This window comes from Coregonus lavaretus (assembly GCF_964263955.1).
Source record: "Coregonus lavaretus genome assembly, chromosome: 25".
Classification (NCBI taxonomy): Eukaryota; Metazoa; Chordata; class Actinopteri; order Salmoniformes; family Salmonidae; genus Coregonus; species Coregonus lavaretus.
The window spans coordinates 46,160,569-46,173,807 of NC_140012.1; the positions used below are offsets into that span (position 1 = coordinate 46,160,569).

The 13,239-nt window shown below is 34.7% G+C and overlaps 1 pseudogene across 1 annotated transcript in view; it reads left to right on the top strand.

Annotated features, from left to right (window-relative positions):
• Positions 1-13,239, top strand: part of LOC311100397 (kelch domain-containing protein 3-like) — a 388,555-nt pseudogene that overhangs the window by 136,837 nt on the left and 238,479 nt on the right. The window contains exon 8 of the transcript XR_014615747.1: positions 4,335-4,443. The product of XR_014615747.1 is annotated as a kelch domain-containing protein 3-like (transcript). The remainder of the gene's footprint in view (positions 1-4,334; positions 4,444-13,239) is intronic.

Below are 13,239 nucleotides of genomic sequence, written 5' to 3' on the forward strand. Positions count from 1 at the left end.
CTCCTGCACATTGACTCAGTACTGGTACTTCCTGTATATAGCCATGTTATTACCTGGTACTCCTGCACATTGACTCAGTACTGGTACTTCCTGTATATAGCCATGTTACTACCTGGTACTCCTGCACATTGACTCAGTACTGGTACTTCCTGTATATAGCCATGTTATTACCTGGTACTCCTGCACATTGACTCAGTACTGGTACTTCCTGTATATAGCCATGTTATTACCTGGTACCCCTGCACATTGACTCAGTACTGGTACTTCCTGTAAATAGCCATGTTACTACCTGGTACTTCCTGTATATAGCCATGTTACTACCTGGTACTTCCTGTATATAGCCATGTTACTACCTGGTACTTCCTGTATATAGCCTCATTATTGTTTTTATTTTGTTACTATTTCCTTTTTTATTTAGCTAATATTTGTCTTTTTAACTCTGCATTGTTGGTTAAAGGCTCCTAAGTAAGCATATCACTGTAAAGTCAACACCTGTTGTATTCGGCGCATGTGACCAATAAAATTAGATTTTGATTTGATGGTCCTAAAACATGCTCTCTACTACTGCGAACAGCCTGCCTGTCGTCTCGAGCCGTCTGCTTGGTCCTAAAACATGCTCTCTACTACTGCTAACAGCCTGCCTGTCGTCTCGAGCCGTCAGCGTGGTCCTAAAACATGCTCTCTACTACTGCTAACAGCCTGCCTGTCGTCTCGAGCCGTCAGCGTGGTCCTAAAACATGCTCTCTACTACTGCTAACAGCCTGCCTGTCGTCTCGAGCCGTCAGCGTGGTCCTAAAACATGCTCTCTACTACTGCTAACAGCCTGCCTGTCGTCTCGAGCCGTCAGCGTGGTCCTAAAACATGCTCTCTACTACTGCTAACAGCCTGCCTGTCGTCTCGAGCCGTCAGCGTGGTCCTAAAACATGCTCTCTACTACTGCTAACAGCCTGCCTGTCGTCTCGAGCCGTCAGCGTGGTCCTAAAACATGCTCTCTACTACTGCTAACAGCCTGCCTGTCGTCTCGAGCCGTCAGCGTGGTCCTAAAACATGCTCTCTACTACTGCTAACAGCCTGCTTGTGAAGAGGCGATTCCGGGATGCTGACCTTCTAGGCAGAGTTGCAAAGAAAAAGCCATATCTCAGACTGCCCATCTTAATCTTTTCTTTTTATTGGCCAGTCTGAGATATGGCTTTTTCTTTGCAACTCTGCCTAGAAGGTCAGCATCCCGGAATCGTTGACGTTGAGACTGGTGTTTTGCGGGTACTTTTTAATCGGCCTAATTCTGCTCTGCATGCATTATTTGGTGATTTTCGTTGTACACGGACGATATTTTTGCAGAATCCTGCATGCAGAGTCTCAATTTGGTGTTTGTCCCATTTTGTGAATTCTTGGTTGGTGAGCGGACCCCAGACCTCACAATCATAAAGGGCAATGGGTTCTATAACTGATTCAAGTATTTTTAGCCAGATCCTAATTGATATGTCGAATTTTATGTTCCTTTTGATGGCATAGAAGGCCCTTCTTGCCTTGTCTCTCAGATCATTCACAGCTTTGTGGAAGTTACCTGTGGCGCTGATGTTTAGGCCGAGGTACAGTTGAAGTCGGAAGTTTATATACACTTAGGTTGGAGTCATTAAAACTTGTTTTTCAACCACTCCACACATTTCTTGTTAACAAACTATAGTTTTGGCAAGTCTGTTAGGACATCTACTTTGTGCATGACACAAGTAATTTTTCCAACAATTGTTTACAGACAGATTATTTCACTTATAATTCACTGTATCACAATTCCAGTGGGTCAGAAGTTTACATACACTAAGTTGACTGTGCCTTTAAACAGCTTGGAAAATTCCAGAAAATAATGTCATGGCTTTAGAAGCTTCTGATAGGCTAATTGACATCATTTGAGTCAATTGGAGGTGTACCTGAGGATGTATTTCAAGGCCTACCTTCAAACTCAGTGCCTCTCTGCTTGACATCATGGGAAAATTAAAAGAAATCAGCCAAGACCTCCCTCCTTGGGAGCAATTTCCAAATGCCTGAAGGTACCACGTTCATCTGTACAAACAATAGTACGCAAGTATAAACACCATGGGACCACGCAGCCGTCATACCGCTCAGGAAGGAGACACGTTCTCTCTCCTAGAGATCAACGTACTTTGGTGCGAAAAGTGCAAATCAATCCCAGAACAACAGCAAAAGTTTGTAGGACTCCTTGCTCGCACACGCTTTTTCAGTTCTGCCCACACATTTTCTATAGGATTGACGTCAGGGCTTTGTGATGGCCACTCCAATACCTTGACTTTGTTGTCCTTAAGCCATTTTGCCACAACTTTGGAAGTATGCTTGGGGTCATTGTCCATTTGGAAGACCCATTTGCGACCAAGCTTTAACTTCCTGACTGATGTCTTGAGATGTTGCTTCAATATATCCACATAATTTTCCTTCCTCATGATGCCATCTATTTTGTGAAGTGCACAAGTCCCTCCTGCAGCAAAGCACCCCACAGCATGATGCTGCCACCTCCGTGCTTCACGGTTGGGATGGTGTTCTTCGGCTTGCAAGCTCCCCCTTTTTCCTCCAAACATAATACTGTTCATTATGGCCAAATAGTTATATTTTTGTTTAATCAGACCAGAGGACATTTCTCCAAAAAGTAGGATCTTTGTCCCCATGTGCAGTTGCAAACCGTAATCTGGCTTCTTTTGGCGGTTTTGGAGCAGTGGCTTCTTCCTTGCTGAGCGGCCTTTCAGGTTATGTCGATATAGGACTCGTTTTACTGTGGATATAGATACTTTTGTACCTGTTTCCTCCAGCATCTTCACAAGGTCCTTTGCTGTTGTTCTGGGATTGATTTGCACTTTTCGCACCAAAGTACGTTAATCTCTAGGAGACCGAACGCGTCTCCTTCCTGAGTGGTATGACGGCTGCGTGGTCCCATGGTGTTTATACTTGCGTACTATTGTTTGTACAGATGAACGTGGTACCTTCAGGCATTTGGAAATTGCTCCCAAGGATGAATCAGACTTGTGGAGGTCTACAATTTTTTTTCTGAGGTCTTGGCTGATTTCTTTTGATTTTCCCATGATGTCAAGCAAAGAGGCACTGAGTTTGAAGGTAGGCCTTGAAATACATCCTCAGGTACACCTCCAATTGACTCAAATTATGTCAATTAGCCTATCAGAAGCTTCTAAAGCCATGACATCATTCTCTGGAACCTCCAATTACATTTTTTTACTGTCACACCCTGACCTTTTAATGCCTGTTGTTTCTCATTGGTTTGGTCAGGGTGTGGATTTCTATGTGGACATTCTATGTTTGTAGATCTATGTTGGCAGGGTGTGGTTCCCATTCAGAGGCAGCTGTCGTTCGTTGTCTCTGATTGGGGGTCATACTTAGGTAGCCATTTTGCTTACCTATGTTGTGGGATCTTGACTCTTGTTTGGCTTGTTTGTGTGTAGCTATTGTGAGCTTCACGTTACGTTGCTTTTGTTGTTTTGTCGTGTGTTTACTTGGTTAATAAACATGTATGCATTCCACGCTGCACCTTGGTCCAATCCTGTACTCAAGGAATATGACATTTACATTTTAGTCATTTAGCAGATGCTCTTATCCAGAGCGACTTACAGTTAGTGAGGGCATACATTTTCATACTGGCCCCCCGTGGGAATCGACCCCACAACCCTGGCGTTGCAAATGCCATGCTCTACCAACTGAGCTACACAGGACTACAATTGACTCAAATTATGTCAATTAGCCTATCAAAAGCTTCTAAAACCATGACATCATTTTCTTCAATTTTCCAAGCTGTTTAAAGGCACAGTCAACTTAGTGTATGTAAACTTCTGACCCACTGGAATAGTGATACAGTGAATTATACGTTAAATAATCTGTCTGTAAACAATTGTTGGAATAAGTACTTGTGTCATGCAGAAAGTAGATGTCCTAACCGACTTGCCAAAACTATAGTTTGTTAACAAGACATTTGTGGAGCGTTTGAAAAACAAGTTTTAATGACTCCAAGCTAAGTGTATGTAAACTTCCGACTTCAACTGTACAGATACAACACCTTTTGCCTTGACCTTATCCAGAGTAGCATTATAGCTATTTATACATTTACCTAGAATATAGCTAAGCTATATAAAGACAGTTGTAGATGTTTTATTCAGACCCACCTCCCACTGAACTGTCATGGTGTGGTGGATGGACATTGTTTTACTCAATATTAACACGTGATTGTGTATGTTTGTCTGCTTGTGAGTTTTTAAATGTATTTTTTCATGTGTGTGGGTGTTTGTTTTGTGTGTGCCTGTGCGTGAACATGTGTCCTCCAGAGGCGTTCTTGTGAAAGAAGGTGGAGCCGCAGGGTAAAGGGCCGTGCCCCAGAAGAAGACAGTGCTGTTGCATGGTGGGAGATCGTATCATCCTGTTTGGAGGAACCAGGTAAGATGGTGAAGTCTTTACTAAACATCATAGTAGTAGAGTTTATTAAACATCATAGTAGTAGTGTTTATTACACATCATAGTAGTAGTGTTTATTAAACATCATAGTAGTAGTGTTTATTAAACATCATAGTAGTAGTGTTTATTAAACATCATAGTAGTAGTGTTTATTAAACATCATACTAGTAGTGTTTATTAAACATCATAGTAGTAGTGTTTATTAAACATCATAGTAGTAGTCTTTACTAAACATCATAGTAGTAGAGTTTATTAAACATCATAGTAGTAGTGTTTATTACACATCATAGTAGTAGTGTTTATTAAACATCATAGTAGTAGTGTTTATTAAACATCATAGTAGTAGTGTTTATTAAACATCATAGTAGTAGTGTTTATTAAACATCATAGTAGTAGTGTTTATTAAACATCATAGTAGTAGTGTTTATTAAACATCATAGTAGTAGTGTTTATTAAACATCATAGTAGTAGTGTTTATTAAACATCATAGTAGTAGTGTTTATTAAACATCATAGTAGTAGTGTTTATTAAACATCATAGTAGTAGTGTTTATTAAACATCATAGTAGTAGTGTTTATTACACATCATAGTAGTAGTGTTTATTAAACATCATAGTAGTAGTGTTTATTAAACATCATAGTAGTAGTGTTTATTAAACATCATAGTAGTAGTGTTTATTAAAGATCATAGTAGTAGTCTTTACTAAACATCATAGTAGTAGTGTTTATTAAACATCATAGTAGTAGTGTTTATTAAACATCATAGTAGTAGTGTTTATTAAACATCATAGTAGTAGTGTTTATTAAACATCATAGTAGTAGTGTTTATTAAACATCATAGTAGTAGTGTTTATTAAACATCATAGTAGTAGTGTTTATTAAACATCATAGTAGTAGTGTTTATTAAACATCATAGTAGTAGTGTTTATTAAACATCATAGTAGTAGTGTTTATTAAACATCATAGTAGTAGTGTTTATTAAACATCATAGTAGTAGTGTTTATTAAACATCATAGTAGTAGTGTTTATTAAACATCATAGTAGTAGTGTTTATTAAACATCATAGTAGTAGTGTTTATTACACATCATAGTAGTAGTGTTTATTAAACATCATAGTAGTAGTGTTTATTAAACATCATAGTAGTAGTGTTTATTAAACATCATAGTAGTAGTGTTTATTAAACATCATAGTAGTAGTGTTTATTAAACATCATAGTAGTAGTGTTTATTAAACATCATAGTAGTAGTGTTTATTAAACATCATAGTAGTAGTGTTTATTAAACATCATAGTAGTAGTGTTTATTAAACATCATAGTAGTAGTGTTTATTAAACATCATAGTAGTAGTGTTTATTAAACATCATAGTAGTAGTGTTTATTAAACATCATAGTAGTAGTGTTTATTAAACATCATAGTAGTAGTGTTTATTAAACATCATACTAGTAGTGTTTATTAAACATCATAGTAGTAGTGTTTATTAAACATCATAGTAGTAGTCTTTACTAAACATCATAGTAGTAGTGTTTATTAAACATCATAGTAGTAGTGTTTATTAAACATCATAGTAGTAGTGTTTATTAAACATCATAGTAGTAGTGTTTATTAAACATCATAGTAGTAGTGTTTATTAAACATCATAGTAGTAGTGTTTATTACACATCATAGTAGTAGTCTTTACTAAACATCATAGTAGTAGTGTTTATTAAACATCATAGTAGTAGTGTTTATTAAACATCATAGTAGTAGTGTTTATTAAACATCATAGTAGTAGTGTTTATTAAACATCATAGTAGTAGTGTTTATTAAACATCATAGTAGTAGTGTTTATTAAACATCATAGTAGTAGTGTTTATTAAACATCATAGTAGTAGTGTTTATTAAACATCATACTAGTAGTGTTTATTAAACATCATAGTAGTAGTGTTTATTAAACATCATAGTAGTAGTCTTTACTAAACATCATAGTAGTAGTGTTTATTAAACATCATAGTAGTAGTGTTTATTAAACATCATAGTAGTAGTGTTTATTAAACATCATAGTAGTAGTGTTTATTAAACATCATAGTAGTAGTGTTTATTAAACATCATAGTAGTAGTGTTTATTACACATCATAGTAGTAGTCTTTACTAAACATCATAGTAGTAGTGTTTATTAAACATCATAGTAGTAGTGTTTATTAAACATCATAGTAGTAGTGTTTATTAAACATCATAGTAGTAGTGTTTACTAAACATCATAGTAGTAGTGTTTATTAAACATCATAGTAGTAGTGTTTATTAAACATCATAGTAGTAGTGTTTATTAAACATCATAGTAGTAGTCTTTACTAAACATCATAGTAGTAGTGTTTATTAAACATCATAGTAGTAGTGTTTATTAAACATCATAGTAGTAGTGTTTATTAAACATCATAGCAGTAGTGTTTATTAAACATCATAGTAGTAGTGTTTATTACACATCATAGTAGTAGTCTTTACTAAACATCATAGTAGTAGTGTTTATTAAACATCATAGTAGTAGTGTTTATTAAACATCATAGTAGTAGTGTTTACTAAACATCATAGTAGTAGTGTTTACTAAACATCATAGTAGTAGAGTTTATTAAACATCATAGTAGTAGAGTTTATTACACATCATAGTAGTAGTGTTTATTACACATCATAGTAGTAGTGTTTATTAAACATCATAGTAGTAGTGTTTATTAAACATCATAGTAGTAGTGTTTATTAAACATCATAGTAGTAGTGTTTATTAAACATCATAGTAGTAGTGTTTATTAAACATCATAGTAGTAGTGTTTATTAAACATCATAGTAGTAGTGTTTATTAAACATCATAGTAGTAGTGTTTATTAAACATCATAGTAGTAGTGTTTATTAAACATCATAGTAGTAGTGTTTATTAAACATCATAGTAGTAGTGTTTATTACACATCATAGTAGTAGTGTTTATTAAACATCATAGTAGTAGTGTTTATTAAACATCATAGTAGTAGTGTTTATTAAACATCATAGTAGTAGTGTTTATTAAAGATCATAGTAGTAGTCTTTACTAAACATCATAGTAGTAGTGTTTATTAAACATCATAGTAGTAGTGTTTATTAAACATCATAGTAGTAGTGTTTATTAAACATCATAGTAGTAGTGTTTATTAAACATCATAGTAGTAGTGTTTATTAAACATCATAGTAGTAGTGTTTATTAAACATCATAGTAGTAGTGTTTATTAAACATCATAGTAGTAGTGTTTATTAAACATCATAGTAGTAGTGTTTATTAAACATCATAGTAGTAGTGTTTATTAAACATCATAGTAGTAGTGTTTATTAAACATCATAGTAGTAGTGTTTATTAAACATCATAGTAGTAGTGTTTATTAAACATCATAGTAGTAGTGTTTATTACACATCATAGTAGTAGTGTTTATTAAACATCATAGTAGTAGTGTTTATTAAACATCATAGTAGTAGTGTTTATTAAACATCATAGTAGTAGTGTTTATTAAACATCATAGTAGTAGTGTTTATTAAACATCATAGTAGTAGTGTTTATTAAACATCATAGTAGTAGTGTTTATTAAACATCATAGTAGTAGTGTTTATTAAACATCATAGTAGTAGTGTTTATTAAACATCATAGTAGTAGTGTTTATTAAACATCATAGTAGTAGTGTTTATTAAACATCATAGTAGTAGTGTTTATTAAACATCATAGTAGTAGTGTTTATTAAACATCATAGTAGTAGTGTTTATTAAACAACATACTAGTAGTGTTTATTAAACATCATAGTAGTAGTGTTTATTAAACATCATAGTAGTAGTCTTTACTAAACATCATAGTAGTAGTGTTTATTAAACATCATAGTAGTAGTGTTTATTAAACATCATAGTAGTAGTGTTTATTAAACATCATAGTAGTAGTGTTTATTAAACATCATAGTAGTAGTGTTTATTAAACATCATAGTAGTAGTGTTTATTACACATCATAGTAGTAGTCTTTACTAAACATCATAGTAGTAGTGTTTATTAAACATCATAGTAGTAGTGTTTATTAAACATCATAGTAGTAGTGTTTATTAAACATCATAGTAGTAGTGTTTACTAAACATCATAGTAGTAGTGTTTATTAAACATCATAGTAGTAGTGTTTATTAAACATCATAGTAGTAGTGTTTATTAAACATCATAGTAGTAGTCTTTACTAAACATCATAGTAGTAGTGTTTATTAAACATCATAGTAGTAGTGTTTATTAAACATCATAGTAGTAGTGTTTATTAAACATCATAGTAGTAGTGTTTATTAAACATCATAGCAGTAGTGTTTATTAAACATCATAGTAGTAGTGTTTATTACACATCATAGTAGTAGTCTTTACTAAACATCATAGTAGTAGTGTTTATTAAACATCATAGTAGTAGTGTTTATTAAACATCATAGTAGTAGTGTTTATTAAACATCATAGTAGTAGTGTTTACTAAACATCATAGTAGTAGTGTTTATTAAACATCATAGTAGTAGTGTTTATTAAACATCATAGTAGTAGTGTTTATTAAACATCATAGTAGTAGTGTTTATTAAACATCATAGTAGTAGTCTTTACTAAACATCATAGTAGTAGTGTTTATTAAACATCATAGTAGTAGTGTTTATTAAACATCATAGTAGTAGTGTTTATTAAACATCATAGTAGTAGTGTTTATTAAACATCATAGTAGTAGTGTTTATTAAACATCACAGTAGTAGTGTTTATTACACATCATAGTAGTAGTCTTTACTAAACATCATAGTAGTAGTGTTTATTAAACATCATAGTAGTAGTGTTTATTAAACATCATAGTAGTAGTGTTTATTAAACATCATAGTATTAGTGTTTACTAAACATCATAGTAGTAGTGTTTATTAAACATCATAGTAGTAGTCTTTACTAAACATCATAGTAGTAGTGTTTATTAAACATCATAGTAGTAGTGTTTATTAAACATCATAGTAGTAGTGTTTATTAAACATCATAGTAGTAGTGTTTATTAAACATCATAGTAGTAGTGTTTATTAAACATCATAGTAGTAGTGTTTATTACACATCATAGTAGTAGTCTTTACTAAACATCATAGTAGTAGTGTTTATTAAACATCATAGTAGTAGTGTTTATTAAACATCATAGTAGTAGTGTTTATTAAACATCATAGTAGTAGTGTTTACTAAACATCATAGTAGTAGTGTTTATTAAACATCATAGTAGTAGTGTTTATTAAACATCATAGTAGTAGTGTTTATTAAACATCATAGTAGTAGTGTTTATTAAACATCATAGTAGTAGTGTTTATTAAACATCATAGTAGTAGTGTTTATTAAACATCATAGTAGTAGTGTTTATTAAACATCATAGTAGTAGTGTTTATTACACATCATAGTAGTAGTCTTTACTAAACATCATTGTAGTAGTGTTTATTAAACATCATAGTAGTAGTGTTTATTAAACATCATAGTAGTAGTGTTTATTAAACATCATAGTAGTAGTGTTTATTAAACATCACAGTAGTAGTCTTTACTAAACATCATAGTAGTAGTGTTTATTAAACATCACAGTAGTAGTCTTTATTAAACATCATAGTAGTAGTGTTTATTAAACATCATAGTAGTAGTGTTTATTAAACATCATAGTAGTAGAGTTTATTAAACATCATAGTAGTAGTGTTTATTAAACATCATAGTAGTAATGTTTATTACACATCATAGTAGTAGTCTTTACTAAACATCATAGTAGTAGTGTTTATTAAACATCATAGTAGTAGTGTTTATTAAACATCATAGTAGTAGTGTTTATTAAACATCATAGTAGTAGTGTTTATTAAACATCATAGTAGTAGTGTTTATTAAACATCATAGTAGTAGTGTTTATTAAACATCATAGTAGTAGTGTTTATTAAACATCATAGTAGTAGTGTTTATTAAACATCATAGTAGTAGTGTTTATTAAACATCATAGTAGTAGTGTTTATTAAACATCATAGTAGTAGTGTTTATTAAACATCATAGTAGTAGTGTTTATTAAACATCATAGTAGTAGTGTTTATTAAACATCATAGTAGTAGTGTTTATTAAACATCATAGTAGTAGTGTTTATTAAACATCATAGTAGTAGTGTTTATTAAACATCATAGTAGTAGTGTTTATTAAACATCATAGTAGTAGTGTTTATTAAACATCATAGTAGTAGTGTTTATTAAACATCATAGTAGTAGTGTTTATTAAACATCATAGTAGTAGTGTTTATTACACATCATAGTAGTAGTGTTTATTAAACATCATAGTAGTAGTGAGGGCATTGAAAATGGGTCGTGGATGGGTATTCCAGCATGACAATGACCCAAAACACACGGCCAAGGCAACAAAGGAGTGGCTCAAGAAGAAGCACGTTAAGGTCCTGGAGTGACCTAGCCAGTCTCCAGACCTTAATCCCATAGAAAATCTGTGGAGGGAGCTGAAGGTTCGAGTTGCCAAACGTCAGCCTCGAAACCTTAATGACTTGGAGAAGATCTGCAAAGAGGAGTGGAACAAAATCCCTCCTGAGATGTGTGCAAACCTGGTGGCCAACTACACGAAACGTCTGACCTCTGTGATTGCCAACAGGTACTAAGTCATGTTTTGCAGAGGGGTCAAATACTTATTTCCCTCATTAAAATGCAAATCAATTTATAACATTTTTGACATGCGTTTTTCTGGATTTTGTTGTTGTTATTCTGTCTCTCACTGTTCAAATAAACCTACCATTAAAATGATAGACTGATCATGTCTTTGTCAGTGGGCAAACGTACAAAATCAGCAGGGGGTCAAATACTTTTTTCCCTCACTGTAAGTGTACAACATACTGAATCTGAGCCCACTCCCTTGGCTGAGAAGCAACCCCACACATGAATGGTCTCAGGATGCTTTACTGTTGGCATGACACAGGACTGATGGTAGTGCTCACCTTGTCTTCTCTGGACAAGCTTTTTTCCGGATGCCCCAAACAATCGGAAAGGGGATTCATCAGAGAAAATGACTTTACCCCAGTCCTCAGCAGTCCAATCCCTGTACCTTTAGCAGAATATCAGTCTGTCCCTGATGTTTTTCCTGGAGAGAAGTGGCTTCCTCGCTGCCCTTCTTGACACCAGGCCATCCTCCAAAAGTCTTCGCCACACTGTGCGTGCAGATGCACTCATACTTGCCTGCTGCCATTCCTGAGCAAGCTCTGCACTGGTGGTACCCCGATCCCGCAGCTGAATCAACTTTAGGAGATGGTCCTGGCGCTTGCTGGACTTGCGCCCTGAAGCCTTCTTCACAACAATTGAACCTCTCTCCTTGAAGTTCTTGATGATCCGATAAATGGTTGATTTAGGTGCAATCTTACTAGCAGCAATATCCTTGCCTGTGAAGCCCTTTTTGTGCAAAGCAATGATGACGGCCCGTGTTTCCTTGCAGGTAACCATGGTTAACAGAGGAAGAACAATGATTTCAAGCACCACCCTCCTTTTAAAGCTTCCAGTCTGTTATTCTAACTCAATCTGCATAACAGAGTGATCTCCAGCCTTGTCCTCGTCAACACACTCACCTGTGTTAACGAGAGAATCACTGACATGATGGCAGCTGGTCCTTTTGTGGCAGGGCTGAAATGCAGTGGAAATGTTTTTTGGGGATTAATTTGATTTTCATGGCAAAAGGGACTTTGCAATTAATTGCAATTCATCTGATCACTCTTCATAACATTCTGGAGTATATGCAAATTGCCATCATAAAAACTGAGGCAGCAGTCTTTGTGATAATTAATATTTGTGTCATTCTCAAAACTTTTGACCACGACCCTACAGCATTCTGAATCTGAATGGGAAGTTAGTAAGTGTTCACCATATTTACATTTACGTCATTTAGCAGACGCTCTTATCCAGAGCGACTTACATTATTTATTTATTTTTTCATACTGGCCCCCCGTGGGAATCGAACCCACAACCCTGCCGTTGCAAACGCCATGCTCTACCAACTGAGCTACTTGTGTGTGTGTGTTGTCTAGTGTGTGTGTGTTGTCCTTTGTGTGTGTGTGTGTGTTGTCCTGTGTGTGTGTGTGTGTGTGTGTGTTGTCTAGTGTGTGTGTTGTCCTGTGTGTTTGAGGGAGAGACTGGGAACAGCGGCTCTGGTCTCCAGAGCTCCATGTCTGGGGTCTGGTTCTTGTGTTTGTACCTGGGTGAAGAAAGCATACTGGGTAATAAAAGCCTGCTGGGTAATAAAAGCCTACTGGGTGATAAAAGCCTACTGGGTGATAAAAGCCTACTGGGTGATAAAAGCCTGCTGGGTAATAAAAGCCTACTGGGTGATAAAAGCCTACTGGGTAATAAAAGCCTACTGGGTAATAAAAGCCTACTGGGTGATAAAAGCCTACTGGGTGATTAAAGCCTACTGGGTGATAAAAGCCTACTGGGTGATAAAAGCCTACTGGGTAATAAAAGCCTGCTGGGTAATAAAAGCCTACTGGGTGATAAAAGCCTACTGGGTAATAAAAGCCTGCTGGGTAATAAAAGCCTACTGGGTGATAAAAGCCTACTGGGTGATAAAAGCCTACTGGGTGATTAAAGCCTACTGGGTGATAAAAGCCTACTGGGTAATAAAAGCCTGCTGGGTGATAAAAGCCTACTGGGTGATAAAAGCCTACTGGGTAATAAAAGCCTACTGGGTAATAAAAGCCTACTGGGTGATAAAAGCCTACTGGGTGATTAAAGCCTCCTGGGTGATAAAAGTCTACT